This window comes from Carcharodon carcharias, chromosome 9, assembly GCF_017639515.1.
Source record: "Carcharodon carcharias isolate sCarCar2 chromosome 9, sCarCar2.pri, whole genome shotgun sequence".
NCBI lineage: Eukaryota > Metazoa > Chordata > Chondrichthyes > Lamniformes > Lamnidae > Carcharodon > Carcharodon carcharias.
This window is the reverse complement of record NC_054475.1, coordinates 16906333-16922763: the sequence shown is the minus strand read 5'-3', so window position 1 is coordinate 16922763 and position 16431 is coordinate 16906333.

Genomic DNA, 16431 nt, shown 5'->3' with positions numbered 1-16431 from the left:
CAGATTCATTGCTTCCTTGTAACATTGCATGACAGTTTATTCGTTCCCCCACCTGAAGACACAAGGCAGGATTTTGAGGTCGTGAGGCGGGTGGGCCTGGGAGCGGCTGGGAAATAATCCGCCACCCGCAATCGGCCCCCAACCACGATTTCACGCTGGCGGGCCAATTAAGGCCCGCCCAGTTTGAAACGAGGCTCCACACTGGCCAGGAAGGGGCGGGCAGGGGCCTGTCAGCTGCCGGCTCCAATGGCGACTCAGCGGCCGGTTTAAATATGGCCCTGCCAGCCCCTGGAAGGCTGCTACGGAAGGAAGGACGTGTGTTCAGCGTTCCCAATGGAGTTGAATGCGGCTGGACACGACAGGCGGGAGGGTAGGTCAGGTGGGCACTCCTCTGGGATTTTTCTAGAATCTACGGATTCTTGGAAGATTACTACCAGCGCATCCACTATCTCTGTAGCTACTTCCTTTAATATCCTAGATTGCAACCCATGAGGTCCAGGGGGCCTTATCAGCCTTTAGCCTCATTAGTTTCCCTAGTACTTTTTCTCCAGTGATAGTTATTGTATTTATTTCCTTCCCCACTTTTGCCTCTTGGTTATTTAGTATTTTTGAAATCTTATTAGTGTCTTCTACCGTGAAGACTGATGCAAAGTATTTATTCAACTTCTCTGCCATTTCCTGGTTCCACATTATTATTGCCCCAGCCTCATTCTGTAAGGGGCTAATGTTCACTTTGCCCTCTCTCTTCCTGTTTTTATGTTTAAAGATGCTTTTACTGTCCATTTTTATATTACTTGCTAGTTTACCCTCAAAGTTTATTTTCTCCCTTTTTATTATTTTTTGGTCATCTTTTGTTGGTTTTTTAAACTTTCCCAATCCTCTGGTTTACCACTAATCTTTGCCACGTTGTACATTTTTTCTTTCAATTTGATACTGTCCTTAACTTCCTTGGTTAACCATGATTGGTTTATCCCCTTCCTAGAATCTTTCTTCCTCACTGGGATATATCTTTGTTGTGAATAATGAACTGTTTTTTTAAACGTTTGCCATTGTTCATCAACTGTCTTTTCTGCTAAACAGCTAACTCTGCCCTCTTTCCTTTGTAATTACCCTTATTTAAGTTTAGCACAGTCATTTCCGACCCCAAGTTTCTCAATCTCAAACTGAGTGCTAAATTCTACCATATTATGGTCACTGTTTCCTAGGGGATTCTTTACTCTGAGATCACTTATTGAGCCTGCCTCATTACACATTATGAAATCCAAAATAGCTTGATCTCTGGTTGAATAATGGATGGGATCAGTACATTAGTAAGGGAGGATCTCAGATCAGAAGAACAACATGTGGAACCTGTTTGGGTGGAGCTAAGAAACACCAAGGGGCAGCAAACATCGGTAGGATTTGCTTATAGGCCACCAAACTGTAGTGGTAGTGTGGAGCATGGTATAAATCAGGAGATTAGAGAAGAATGTAGCATGGGTAGTACAGTAAACATGGGTGACTTCAATCTGCATATAGCCTGCAAAACCTAATGAGCACTAATGTTACAGAGGATGAATATCTGGAGCAGATTAGGGATGGTTTTCTGGAGCAGTATGTTGAGGAACCGACTGGAGAACAGGTTATTTTAGAGCTAGTATTATGTAACGAGAAAGGGCTAATTAATAATCCTATTGTAAAAGAATCTTTAGGGATGAGTGACCATAATATGTAGAATGTTACATTATGTTTGAAAGTGAGGGTGTTAAGTTTGAACAAAGGAAATGATCCTTTTTCTTTTATTCATTCATGGGATGTGGGGAGGCGAGTATTTAATCCCCATCCCTAATAGCCCTTGTTCAGAGGGCATTCTAAAAGTCAACCACATTGCTGTGGTTCTGGAGTCACATGTAGACCAGCAGATTTCCTTCCCTAAAGGACATTAGTGAACTAGATGGGTTTTTACAACAATCAGCAATGGCTTCATGCTCATTATCAGACTTTTATTGTATTCAGATTTCACCATCTGCCAGAGTGGGGTTTGAATCCGTGTCCCTGGAGCATTAACCTGGGCTTCTGGAATACTAGTCCAAGTGACAATACCATTATGCCGCCACCTCATCTTATGAAGGTATGAGGGGCAAATTGGTTGAGGTGGATTGGGAAAATACATTAATAGGTATGACAGTACACAGGCAAAGTCTTTAAAGAATTATTACATAGTTTGTTGCAATAGTAGATTCCTTCAAGGCCCAAAACCCAAAAAGAAAAGTCAGTCAACAAAGGAAGATACACATTGTTTAAGATTAAAAGAAAAGGCTTATAAAGTTACTGGAAATAGTAGTAAACCTGAGGATTGGGAGCATTTGAGAATACAGCAAAGGAGGACCTAGAAACTGATAAAGAAAGGGAGAATAGAATATGAATGTAAAGTGGCTAAAAACGGATTGTAAAAGCTTCTGCATTTGGCCAAGGCAAATATGGGCCCATTACAGGCAGGGTCAGGAGAATTTATAATGAAGAATAGAGAAATTGCAGAGAAGCTCAATGATTACTTTGTGTCTGTCTTCACTGAAGAAGATACAAGAAATCTCCCAGAATTAGAGATCCAAGGGACTAGAGAGAGTGAGGAATTGAAGGAAATTAGTATTAGTAAAGTTAGTGGATGCATTGGTGATCATCTTCCAAAATTCAATAGATTCTAGAATGGTTCCTGAAGAGTGGAAGGTAGCCCATGTCACCCCACCATTTAAGAAGGGGGGAAAGAGAAAATGAGGAACTGTAGACCTGTGAGCCTTACATCAGTAGTAGGGAAAATGCTGGAATCTGTTATGAAGGATGTGATATGTTTAATAGGATAATAATGGTCTGATTGGGTATAATCATCATGGATTTATGAGTGGGAAATCATGTTTGACAAACCTGTTGGGAGTTTTTTTAAGGATGTTACTAACAGAATCGATATAGGGGAGTAGGTGAACGTAATATACTTGGATTTTCAGAAGGATTTTGATAAAATGCCCCACAGGAGGTTGGTTTGCAAAACTTAAGCACATGGGATGGGAGATAATACACTGGCATAGATTTAGAATTTGTTTTAACAGGCAGAAAACAGAATGTAGGAATAAACGGTCATTCTTATACTGGCAGGCTGTGACTGGTGGGGTTTTGCAAGGATTAGTACTTGGGCCCCAGCTGCTCACAATATATATCAATGATTTGGATGTGGGGATCAAATGTAATATTTCCAAGCTGGCAGATGACACAAAGCTAGGTGGGAATATGTGTTGTGAGAAAGATGCAAAGTGGCTTCAAGAGGACTCGGACAGGCTTAGTGAGTTGGCAAGAACATGCCAGATGGAATATAATTTGGAAAAATATGACATTATCTACTTTGGTAGGAGGAACAGATGTGCAGGGTATTTCTTAAATGGTCAGAGATTAGAAAGTGTAGATGTACAGAGCGACCTGGGTGTCCTTGTCAATAAGTTACTGGAAGTTAACATACAGGTGCAGCAGGTAATTAGGAAGGCTAAAGGTACGTTAACCTTTATTGCAATGGGATTTGAGTCTTGCTTCATTTGTTTAGAAGCTTGGTTACTGGAATACTGTGTTCAGTTTTAGCCCCCTTATCTTAGAAAGGATATTATTGCCATCGAGGGAGTGCAACGAAAGTTCACTAGACTTGTTCTCAGGATGGTGGGACCGTCCTGTGAAGAGAGATTGGACAAACTGGGCCTGTATTCTCTAGAGTTTCAAAGAATGAGAGGTGATCTCATTGAAACATACAAAATACTTAAAGGAATAGACAGGGTAGATGCAGGTAAGATGTTTCCCCTCTTTGGGGAGTCTAGAACCAGGGGACACAATTTCAACATAAGGGGGAAGCCCCTTAGGACCGAGTTGAGGAGAAATGTTTTTACTCAGACGGTTGTGAATCTTTAGAATTTTCTACCCCAGAGGGTTGTGGAAGCTCAATCATTGAGTATGTTTAAAGCAGAGATTGACAGATTTCTAAATACCAATGACATAAAGGGATATGGGGATAGCATGGGGAAAAGGCATTGAAGTGAATGATCAGCTATGATCGTATTGAATGGTGGAGCAGGGTTGAAGGGCTGAATGGCCTACTTCTGTTCCTATGTTCATATGATACATTAAACCGGGGTTCCAATTGCCCTACCAGTTAGATGTAAATGATCCCAAAGCATTATTTCAAAGAAAGCAAGTGAGCTCTCCTCAGTGTCCTGGCAAATATTTATCAAACAAACAACATCATGGTGGAAATAAACATTGGCAAAGCATGTTTGGCTTGAATGGCCTGATTCAGTGCTGTACATTCTATGTAATCACTAATATGGATGATCTGATGACTATCTCATTGCTGTTTGTGGGACCTTGCTGTCTGTAAATTGGTTGCTGCACTTTCTATATTGCAACAGTGATGACATTTCAAACACGCTCCATTGACTGTGTAGGGCTTCATCAAAGGCCCAAATAAATTCAAGTTCTTTCTTTCTTTAACCCAAAACCATTGCAGCTGAGATTGGAAAACTCAGTGCAGTCTGAGAATTGATCCTGGGACCGACGTAGGTAGGCACGTTCAGGACAACCAGAGTTGTAAACAGACTGCTTCAACCTCAGAGAGCAGCTGGGAAGGGAATAGAATCGATGGCAGGGAAGTGGGTTTGTGATAGGGGCTGAAAACAATGACTTTTGAGTTGAAGGAAGTTAAGACTCTTCCAAGGTTGGACGAGCAGTCCTGCACTATCGAGTGAAAGGATTAAAGGAGGTGAAGTGGTAGAACTGGGTGTTATTTGTATACCTATGAACATACATATGAAATAGAAGCAGAATTAGGCCATTTGACTCTCAATCTTGCTCCACCATGCAATAAAATCATGGCTGATCTGTTTGTGTTTTGGATTCCATGTTCCCATCTATCCCTGTGTACCTTAGATTCTTGTTAGGCAAGGGAATCGTTCTACCTCCGTCTTAAAAATATTCAGTGACCTGTCTCCACCGCCGTCTGAGGCAAAGAGTTCCAAAGTCGCACAAACCTCAAAGAAAGAATTTCTCCTCATACCTGCCCTATAAGGGCGATCCCTAATTTTAAAAGTGTCCCCTAGTTCTGGACTCACCCACAAGAGGAAACATCCTTTCCATGTCCAACTTATCAAGACCATTCAGGATCTTATATACTTCAATAAAGCCACCCCTCAGTCTCTTAAACTCCCAGGAACAAGCTCAGCCTGTCCAACCTTTCCTCATAAGACAACCCGCTCATTCCAGGTATTAATCTAGTAAACCTCCTCTGAACCGCCTCCAAAGCATTTACATCCCTCCTTAAATAAGGCGACTAAAACTGCACAAAACATTCAAGATGCAGTCTCACCAATGCCCTGTATAACTGAAGCATAACGTCCTTACTTTTATGTTCAATTCCTCTCATAATAAAGGATAGCATTCCAGTAGCCTTCCTAATTACTTGCTGTAGCTGTGTATTAACTTTTTGTCACTCATGCTCTAGAACACTTAGATCCGTCTGCACCTCGGGATTCTGCAGCTGTTCTCGGTTTAAGTGATAGTCTGCTTTTTTATTCTTCCAGCCAGAGTGAACAACTTCACAGTTTCCCACATTATACTCCATTTGCCCATTCAGATTTTTGCCCACTTACCCAATTTATCTATATCCATTTGCAAACTCCTTATGTCTTCTTTACAACATACTTTCCTACCTCTCTTTGTATACAAACAGGAAGCTGACCCCATGTTTGTTGATGATGTTACTGCGTGTGGCATGTAAGTGAAAAAAAGAAGTGACGCATTAATAAATATTTGGGGGGCGATGGTGGTGTAGTGGTAATGTTACTGAACTAGTAATCCATATGATCAGGTTAATGCCCTGGGGACATGGGTTCAAATCCCACCATGTCAGTTGGGGGGATTTAAATTCAATTAATACAACTGGAATTAAAAGCTAGGCTCAGTAATGGGGAACATGAAAGCATTGTCAATTGTCATAAAAACACAAATTGGTTCACTCATGCCCTTTAGGGAAGGAAATCTGCTGTGCTTCCCCAGTCTGGCCTACATGCAATTCCAGACCCACAGCAATGTGCTTGACTCTTAAATACCCTCTAAAATGGCTGAGCAAGTCACTCAGTTGAAGGGCAATGAGAGAGAGACATTAAATGCTGGGCTTGCCAGTGACATCCACATCCCATGAAAGAATAAAGACAAAAAAAATAAGATTCTTGAGATCTCTGTAGACAATGGGAAGAGATCTTGTTGAAGATGCTCTGACTATTTTTGGGTGGGTAAGAATGCGACCAAGTGAGGGCAGTCAAGGATAGTGTCAAATTGAAAGAAAAATTGTACAACGTGGCAAAGATTAGTGGTAAGCCAGAGGATTGGGAAAGTTTTAAAAAACAGCAAAAGATGACCAATAAAGTAATAAAGAGGGAGAAAAGAAACTTTGAGGGTAAACTAGCAGGTAATATAAAAATGGTCAGTAAGAGCTCCTTTAAATATATAAATAGGAAGAGAGAGGCCAAAGTGAATGTAGGCCCCTTAGAGAATGAGGCTGTGGAAATAATAATGGGGAACCAGGAAATGGCAGAGGAGTTGAATAAATACTTTGCATCAGTCTTCACGGTAGAAGACACTATTATGAATCCAAAAATATTAAATAATCAAGGGGCAGAAGTGGGGGAGGAAATAAATACAATAACTATCACTAGAGAAAAAGTACTAGGGAAACTAATGGGGCTAAAGGCTGATAAGTCTCCTGGACCTGATGGGTTGCATCCTAGGATATTAAAGGAAGTAGCTACAGAGATAGTGGATGCACAGGTAGTAATCTTCCAAGAATCCTTAGATTCTAGAAAAGTCCCAGAGGATTGGAAAACTGCCAATGTAACACCCTTATTCAAAAAGGGAGGGAGACAAAAAACAGGTAACAATAGGCCAATGAGCTTAGCATCCATCTTGGGAAAATTTTAGCGTCTATTGTAAAGGATGTAATAGTTAGAAATGCATAATATAATCAAGCAGAGTCAGCAGGGCTTCATGAACGGGAAATCATGCCTGACAAACTTATTAGAATGCTTTGAGAGGTAACAAACTAGATAAAGGGGAACCAGTAGATGTAATATATTTGGATTTCCAAAAAGCATTCACTAAGGTACTGCACATAAGGCTACTTAATAAGATAAGAGCCCATGGTGTTGGGGGTTATATATTAGCATGGATAGAGGATTGGCTAACTAATAGAAGACAGAGAGTTGGGATAAGGGGGGCATTTTCAGGATGGCAACCTGTAACTAGTGGAGTGCAACAGGGATCAGTGCTGGGGCCACAATTATTTACAATATATATTAATGGCTTAGATGAGGGAAGTGAATGTACTATCGCCAAGTTTGCGGATAACACAAAAATAAGTGGGAAGGCAAGTGGTGAGGATGACATAAAGAGTCTACAGAGGGATATAGACAGATTAAGTGAGTGGGCATAAACTTGGCAAATGGAATATAATGTGGAAAAATGTGAGGTTACGCACTTTGGAATGAAGAATAGAAGAGCTGAATATCATTTAAATGGAGAAAGACTGCAGAAACCTGCAGCACAGAGGGATTTGGGGTCCTTGTGCACGAATCCCAAAAAATTAGCATACAAGTTCAGCAGGTAATAGAGAAGACAAACGGAATGTTGGCCTTTATTTCAAAGGGAGTGGAGTATAAAAATAGGGTAGCCTTCTTAAACTGTACAGACCCGATGGGCCAAATGGCCTACTTCTGCTGCTACATCTTATGGTCTTATGGTCACATAGAGCTGGACAATAGAGAAAGGGAGACGTTGAAGGAGGATATGTGAGAATGGTTGTTTTCTTTAATATTTTACGGAATATTGTGTTATTCTGTAAAGAAGTCTGTGTGTGTGATTTAATTAAGCTGGGCAAAAGTTTGTTAAGAATCAGGGTATCTGGGAGTTTGGAAACATGTAAAAGATAAAGGTGTTAAGTTGAGGCACAGTAGGTTAGATCTAATATTTACACTTTTATATAAGTTGGGAGGTTATCTGAATTTCAAAGGGGAGTCAGAGGTATCAAGGAAAATGTTTGCATCTTGCAGAAGTTCATAGGTAAACAAGTAGTGGGGATATGATATTTTTGACCCAAAAGCAAAGACAAGATGGAAATATGAAAGATCTTATATTTGGAAGGATTTGAGTTTCAAAAAAGTGCGTGAGAACAACAAAACGAAGATGAAAATGAAAAAAGGTATATTAGAGTTACTGGGGACAGTTGTGGAGCTGGAGAGAGAGAGAGGTAGAGATGGCTTTGTAGCTGTTAAGCTGGAGATAGCTGGTGCTGTCTGAGCTGTTGAGAATTCTTGGGCTGCAGCAAGTAGTTTTACCCTGAAGTGGATTCCACCGCAAAATGGAAGAGGGTAAAGGTCATATGGGACATCTTTATTGAAGCTACAGCAGTTTGCCTTGTGTGATATTACTGGATTTTTCATATTTAAACATCTATAAGAGAGTGTTGCCTGGAAGGTGTTTACTTGTGGGTTTGACCAAGTGGAGAGTTTTGGTGGAATGTTTTGTTAGACTAACCTTAATTGTATAACTGTAATCTTGTGTGCTTAAGTTTTCTTTTCTTTTTGTTAATAAAACTTTGACTTGTAATTTAAAACCCAGAAGCGTTACTGGACCTCTTACTGCTGAGATTGGTAACTTCTTCTTGTTATCAGAATACAAAGTAAAAGGTTGTGGCCCATAAGCCAAGTTTTCCTCTGGGATTTGGTTTGCACAGTAATTAACACCGGCTGTGGTCATAACAGATGATGCGGTTGAATGTGTTAAATGCTGCAGTGAGATCAAGGAGGTAGCGGAGGGATAATGTGCCACTGCTACAACATTGCTTCAATCCATCTATAATATATTAAAAGTTTTATAAATAGTGTGCAGTGTTTTTATCTACATTAACCTTGCTTTTCATGCTACAATTTTTAAATAGTGCTTTTTATTTCAATTTTTTATGATGGAAAACCCTATATTTGCTTGTTATGCTGGAACTACCGGCCTCCTGACACTAGGTGATGCTGTTGTATCTTTCCTGTACCTCTATTCCTCAGCATCTGCTGGCTGCAGCTAAGAACAAGAGGAGACCACCCAGTCCCTCAAGGCTGAACCCACCATTCATTATGATTGTGGTTGATCTGTATCCTACCTCCACCTTCGATCTGTGTCCTTTTATACTTAGGTACTTTATACCTAGCAAAAATCCATGGACTTCAGATTTTGTTATTAATTGAGCGAGCATCTACTGCTTTACGTGGGAGAGAGTTCCACAGTCCTAACACCCTTTGTGTGAATAAGTGTTTCCTAACTTCTCTCCTGAATAGCGTGGCTCTGAATTTAAAGTTATGTCCCCTCGCCCCAGACTTCCCCACCAGCAGAATCTCTACCTACCCTATCAACTTCTTTCAAAATCCTAAAAAACCTCAATCAAATCAATTCTTATCCTTCAATATTCCATGGAATACAAGCCCAGTTTATGTCATCTCTCAGCTTCCAAAGTCAATATAACTTTTCTAATGTGTGGTGCCCAGAACTGTAAACAAGATTCCAGATGTGGCCTAATCAGGGCTTTGTCCAGCTGTAGCAAAATTCCACACCCCCACCCCTGACCTTTATATTCTGGCCCTATTATTATAAAGGCGAACATTCTCTCAGCCTTTTTGATTGTTTTTTTTGTGCCTGACTGCAAGATGTTAGTGACTGGTGTACATGGATTTATAAATCACTTTGGACCTCCACTTTTCCTAACATTTCACCATTTAATAATATTCAGATCTAACCATATTCGGTTCAAATGCATGACAGCTCTGAGTTACATGTCCACTCTAGGCAACCCTCTTCCACTTCTTGAGTTAAGTTTGATCAATATTAATTACCTTGAAAGGCCTTTGGCCCCAATCCCATCTCAATGACAGCTTGCATTTATATAGTCCCTTTATCATAGTAAAATATCCCAAGATTGCTTCACAGGAATGTTATCAGACAAAATTTGACTCTGAACCACATATGGAGTAGGTTTTAAGGTGTATCTTGAAGGTGGAGAGTGAGGTGGAGAGGGGTGAGAGGTTTACGGATATAATTCCTTTGGACTGAACACCAGTGATGGAACAATGAAAGTCGAGGATGCGGAAGAGGCCAGCACTAGCGTAACACAGAGATCTCAGTGCTGTGATACTGGAGGAGGTTACAAAGATAGGGAGGGGTGAGACAACGGAGGTATTTGAAAATAAGGATGAGAATTTTAAAACTGAGGACTAGCTGGACTAGGAGCAAAGGTAGGTCAGTGAGTTGAGGGATGATGCAGTGAGCAGGATTTGGTGTAATTTAGGATATGGGCAGCAGCGTTTTGGATGAGCAGATATTTTTCTCCACCTGCTCTGTCAATTTGAAATGATTCTCATTTCTCATTGGCCTTGAGGAATTCTCTGTGCGCAGTGTAATACGAAGCTCTGGCTTTCTGTTTGTCTGCAAAATGTGACACCGAGGTGATTGGGAAACCCTGACGGAAACTGTTGCATATTAGAAATCTCCAGACCACAGATGAGTGGTCATCATTCTGACCCAAGGAACAGTGTAAGGATGGTCCTGCTCTGTGTATAAAGTAACACTAGAACATGAGTCAAAAGACAGCGTACGAAGCTCTTAGTGGAGCATTCACAAACAGGTTGCCTGAATAAAGTGGAAGAAGAACTCAAGGAAGAGGGTGCAAGGAGGAGAAATTAGGAGCAATCCCCGCACCAGAACTGGTCGTTTTGAGGCTCAAAGGCTGATCAAATTTAGTCCTCAGACCTCATTTAAATGAGACCAGGGTTGGGTGGGGGACTGCAGAAGGTGGCCTACAGATATGGGTGGGAGGCAATTGGAATGGGACCAAGAAAGAATCTGGCAATGGTCTTCAGGCCTGTTATGGAGCTGGAAAGAGCAGGAGTAGGTGCCAACCATGCCTACTGGATAACAGTTTCTTTGAGTTAGAAGGTTGTGAGTTCAAATCCCACTCTAGAAATTTGATCCTATAATGCATAAGGACATAAGAAATAAGAGCAGGAGTAGGCCATTAGGCCCCTCAAGCCTGCCCCGCCATTCAATAAGATCATGGCTGATCTGCCCCAGGCCTCAACTCCTCTTCCGTGCCAGCTCCTCATAGCCCTCAACTCCCTTAATATTTCAAAAATCTATCTACCTCTTCTTGAAATACTTTCAGTGATCTAGCCTCCACAACTTCCTGGGGTAGAGAATTCCAGACATTCACTACCATCTGAGAGAAGAAATTCTTTCGCATCTCAGTATTAAATGAGTGTCCCCTTATTCTGTAACTATGTCCCCTAGTTCAAGATTTCCGCACTAATGGAAACATCTTCTCAACATCTACCCTGTCAAGCCGCCTCAGAATCTTGTATGTTTCAATAAGATCACCCCTAATTTTTCTAAACTCTAATGAATAAAGGTCTAACCTGTTTAGCCACTTTTGATAAGTCAACCCTTTAATCCCAAGAATCAGCCTAGTAAATCTCTTTTGAACCACATTCAATGCCAGTGTATCATTTCCTAAATATGGGGACCAAAACTGTACACAGCACTCCAGATGCAGCCTCACCAACACCCTGTACAGTTGTAACAAGTCTTCCCTATTTTTAAACTCCAACCCCCTAGCAATACAGGCCAAAATTCCATTTGCCTTCTTAATTACCTGCTGCACCTGCATGCTAACTTTTTGTGTTTCATGCACAAGAACTCCCAGATCCCTCTGTGCTGCACTTTTTTGGAGTCTCTCTCCATTTAAATAATGGCCTGCCTTTTGATTTTTCCTACCAAAGTGCATGACCTCACACTTTCCTACATTACATCTGCCAAGATTTTGCCCGCTCACACAACCTACCTATATCCTCTTGCAAATTCCTTATGTCCTCATCACAACACGCCCTCCCACCTATTTTTGTATCATCAGCAAATTTGGATACATTCCACTCTGCCCCCTCCTCCAAGTCATTAATATAGATCGTAAATAATTAAGGCCCTAGGACTGATCCTTGTGGCACTCCACTAGTTACGTCTTTCCAACCTGAAAAAAAACCCCATTAATCCTGACTCTCTGTCTTCTATGTTAACCAATCCTCAATCTCTGCTAATACATTACCTCCAATAACATGAGCTCTTATCTTGTGCAATAACCTTTTATGTGACACATTATCGAATGCCTTCTGGAAATCCAAATACACTTTATCTATTGGCTCACCTTTATCAACTCTGCTTGTTATATCCTCAAAGAACTCTAGCAAATTTGTCAGACATGATTTTCCTTTCACAAAACCATGTTGACTCTGTTTGATTGTGTTAAGCTTTTCTAAACGTCCTGCTATTTCTTTCTTAATAATGGACTCGGTCATTTTCCCAACGACAGATTTCAGGCTGACTGGCCTATAGTTTCCTGCTTTTTGTCTCCCTCCCTTCTTGAACAGGGGTGTCACATTAGCGGTTTTCCAATCTGCTGGGACCCTCCCAGAATCCAGTTCTGGAATATTTTGACCAATGCCTCCACTATCTCTGCAGCCACTTCCTTTAAAACCCTTAGATGCAGGCCATCAGGTCCTGGTGACTTGTCTGCCTTTAGTCCCATTAGTTTGTCAAATACTTTGTCCCTCGTGATAGAGACTGTTACAAGATATTTCCTCCCATTAGCTCCTTGCTTCTCTGATATCTTTGGGATGTTTATAGTGTCCTCCACTGTGAAGACCGATGCAAAATATTGATTTAAATTATCTGCCATTTCCCTGTTCCCCATTATCAATTCTCCAGTCGCATCCTCCAAGGGTCCCACGCTCACTTTAGCCACTCTCTTTCTTTTTATATACCTGTAGAAGCTCTTGCTGTTTGTTTTTATATTTCTTGCCAATTTAATTTCATAATGATTTTCTCCTTCTTTATTAGCTTTTTAGTCATCCACTGCTGGTTCCTAAAAAATTCCTAATCCTCTGGCCTACCACTAGTTTTTGCTGCTATGTATGCCTTAGTTTTTGATTGGATACTCTCCTTGACTGCCTTTCTTAACCATGGATGGTTCATCCTCCTCATCGAGTCCTTCTTTTTGATCAGGATAATTTTTTTGCTGAGCGTTATGAAATATCTGTTTAAATGTCTGCCACTGCTCATCCACTGACCTTCCCCTTAGTCTATTTTCCCAGCCCACTTTAGACAACTCTTTCTTCACACCTCTGTAGTTTCCCTTATTTAAGTTGAGGACACTGGTTTGAGACCCGAGTTGCTCGCCCTCAAACTGAATTTGTAATTCTACCATGTTATGATCACTACCCCCTAGAGGATCCTTAATCATGAGATCGCTTATTAATCCTACCTCATTACACATTACTAAATCTAAAATAGCCTGCTCCCGGGTAGGCTCTGAAACACATTGCTCTAAGAAACAACTCCTGATGCACTCTACAAATTTGTCTTCCATGTTACCCCTGCCAAACTGATTTGTCCAGTCAATATGCAGATTAAAATCACCCATGATAATTGTAGCGCCCTTCTTACATGCCTCCATTGATTGTTTCCTGATTTATACTCAACCCTACAGTGAGGCAACTCTTCAGGGGCCTATAGACGACCACCACCCATGACTTCTTCCCCTTGCTTTTCCTTATTTCCATCCAAACTGATTCCACATCACAATCTATTGCACCTATATCACTACTCACCACCGCACTGATACCTTCCTTTATTAACAAAGCTACCCCACCTCTTTTTCCTTTCTGCCTATTTTTCCATAATGTCAAATATTGAGTTCCCATCTTGGTCACCCTGCAATCATGTCTCTGTAATAGCTATCATGTCATATCCATTTATTTCTATTTGTGCCATCAACTCATCTATCTTGTTACAAATGCTGCGTGCATTCAGATATAGAGCCTTAAGCTTTGACTTTTTACCTTTATTACTCATTCTGGTTCTGATTTCTGCTGCACTATTCTTATATTACCTTCCCCTTCCTGTCATAGTTTGATCATCGTTAGCTTCCTCACTACCCTGCACCTCTGCTCTCTCAATTAGTTTTGATTGTCTAAACTTCCCTTCAATTGAACCCTCCCCTCCACTAATTAGTTTAAAGCCCTGTCTACAACTCTAGTTATACAATTCGACAGGACACTGGCCCCAGCATGGTTCAAATGAAGCCGGTCCCAATGGAACAGCTCCCTCCTTCCCCAGCACTGGTGCCAGTGCCCCATGAATCGGAACCCATTTCCCCCACACCAATCTTTGAGCCGCACATTTACCTCTCTAATCTTATTTACCCAATGCCAATTTGCACATGGCTCAGGCAGTAATCCAGAGATTACTACCTTTGTGGTTCTGCTTTTTAATTTAGCTGCTTGTCGTCCCTCAGCAGAAACTCTTTCCTAGCCCTACCTATATTGTTGATACCTATTTGGACCACGACAACTGGATCCTTCCCCTCCCACTCCAAGTTCCTCCCCAGCCCAGAAGAGATGTCCTTAACCTTGGCACCAGGTAGGCAACACAGCCTTCGGAACTCTCTGTCTTTGCTACAGAGAACAAAATCTATTCCCCTAACTGTGCTATCCCCTATTACTACCACATTTCTCTTTTCTCCCCCCACTTGAATAGCGCTCTGTACCACGGTGCTGTGGTCAGTTCGCTCATGTTCCCTGCAGTCTGTGCCCTTGTCCACACCGGGAGCAAGGACCTTATGCCCAATGGATGAGGGCACTGGCTGAGGCTCCTCCAAAGCTAAATTCTGGATCCCCATACCTGCCTCACTCGCAGTCACACCCTCCTGTCCCTGACCAAGGACCAAATTTGATGTAATGAATCTAAGGGGTGTGACTGCCTCCTGAAACACAGCATCCAGGTAACTCTCCCCCTCCCAGATGTGTCGCAGTGTCCACATCTCAGACTCCAGTTTATCAACACTGAGCCAAAGTTTCTCGGGCAGCCAACACTTGCTACAGATGTGGTCACCGTGGATCGCACCGGTGTCCACCAGCTCCCATATACTACAGCTGCAACACATCACCTGCCCAGCCATCTCTGTTCTATTTAATTAATTAATTTGGATGATAAATATTTTAAAAGTGAATTTCTTAACTGTACTTTTCAACTATAATAACGCCTCCTGATTTATTGGCCAATCAAAAGAGACAGGGAAGAGATACCCGCCAATCACATACCTGTTTTCCTGTGACGTCACACTTCAGCTCTGACAGGTAGAACCAGGTTGAAGGGGCTCTCTCTCTCTCTCTGTTTTATTGCCCGCCGTCGCTGCCCTTCTCACACAGGCCCACTCTTCGTGTGGTCCCGGCTCTCCACTTGCTGTTTTAAACTGTTAAAATCCCGGCTCTCCTCTCGCTGTTTTGAACTGTGAAAATCCCAGCTCTCCTCTTGCTGTTTTAAACTGTTAAAATCCCAGCTCCCCTCTCGCTGTTTTAAACTGTGAAAACCCCGGCTCTCCTCTCGCTGTTTTAAACTGTGAAAATCCCGGCTCGCCTCTCGCTGTTTTAAACTGTGAAAATCCCAGCTCTCCTCTCGCTGTTTTAAACTGTGAAAACCCCGGTTCTCCTCTCGCTGTTTTAAACTGTGAGAATCCCGGCTCTCCTCTCACTGTTTTAAACTGTGTAAACCCCGGCTCTCCTCTCGCTGTTTTAAACTGTTAAAATCCCAGCTCCCCTCTCGCTGTTTTAAATTGTGTAAACCCCGGCTCTCCTCTCGCTGTTTTAAACTGTGAAAACCCCGGTTCTCCTCTCGCTGTTTTAAACTGTGAAAATCCCGGCTCTCCTCTCACTGTTTTAAACTGTGTAAACCCCGGCTCTCCTCTCGCTGTTTTAAATTGTGTAAACCCTGGCTCTCCTCTCGCTGTTTTAAACTGTGTAAACCCCGGCTCTTCTCTCGCTGTTTTAAACTGTGAAAATCCCAGCTCTCCTCTCGCCGTTTTAAACTGTGAAAATCCCAGCTCTCCTCTCGCTGTTTTAAACTGTGAAAATCCCGGCTCGCCTCTTGCTGTTTTAAATTGTGTAAACCCCGGCTCTCCTTTCACTGTTTTAAACTGTGTAAACCCCGGCTCTCCTCTCGCTGTTTTAAACTGTGTAAACCCCAGCTCTTCTCTCGCTGTTTTAAACTGTGAAAATCCCGGCTCTCCTCTCGCCGTTTTAAACTGTGAAAATCCCAGCTCTCCTCTCGCTGTTTTAAACTGTGAAAATCCCGGCTCGCCTCTTGCTGCTTTAAATTGTGTAAACCCCGGCTCTCCTTTCACTGTTTTAAACTGTGTAAACCCCGGCTCTCCTCTCGCTGTTTTAAATTGTGTAAACCCTGGCTCTCCTCTCGCTGTTTTAAACTGTGTAAACCCCGGCTCTCCTC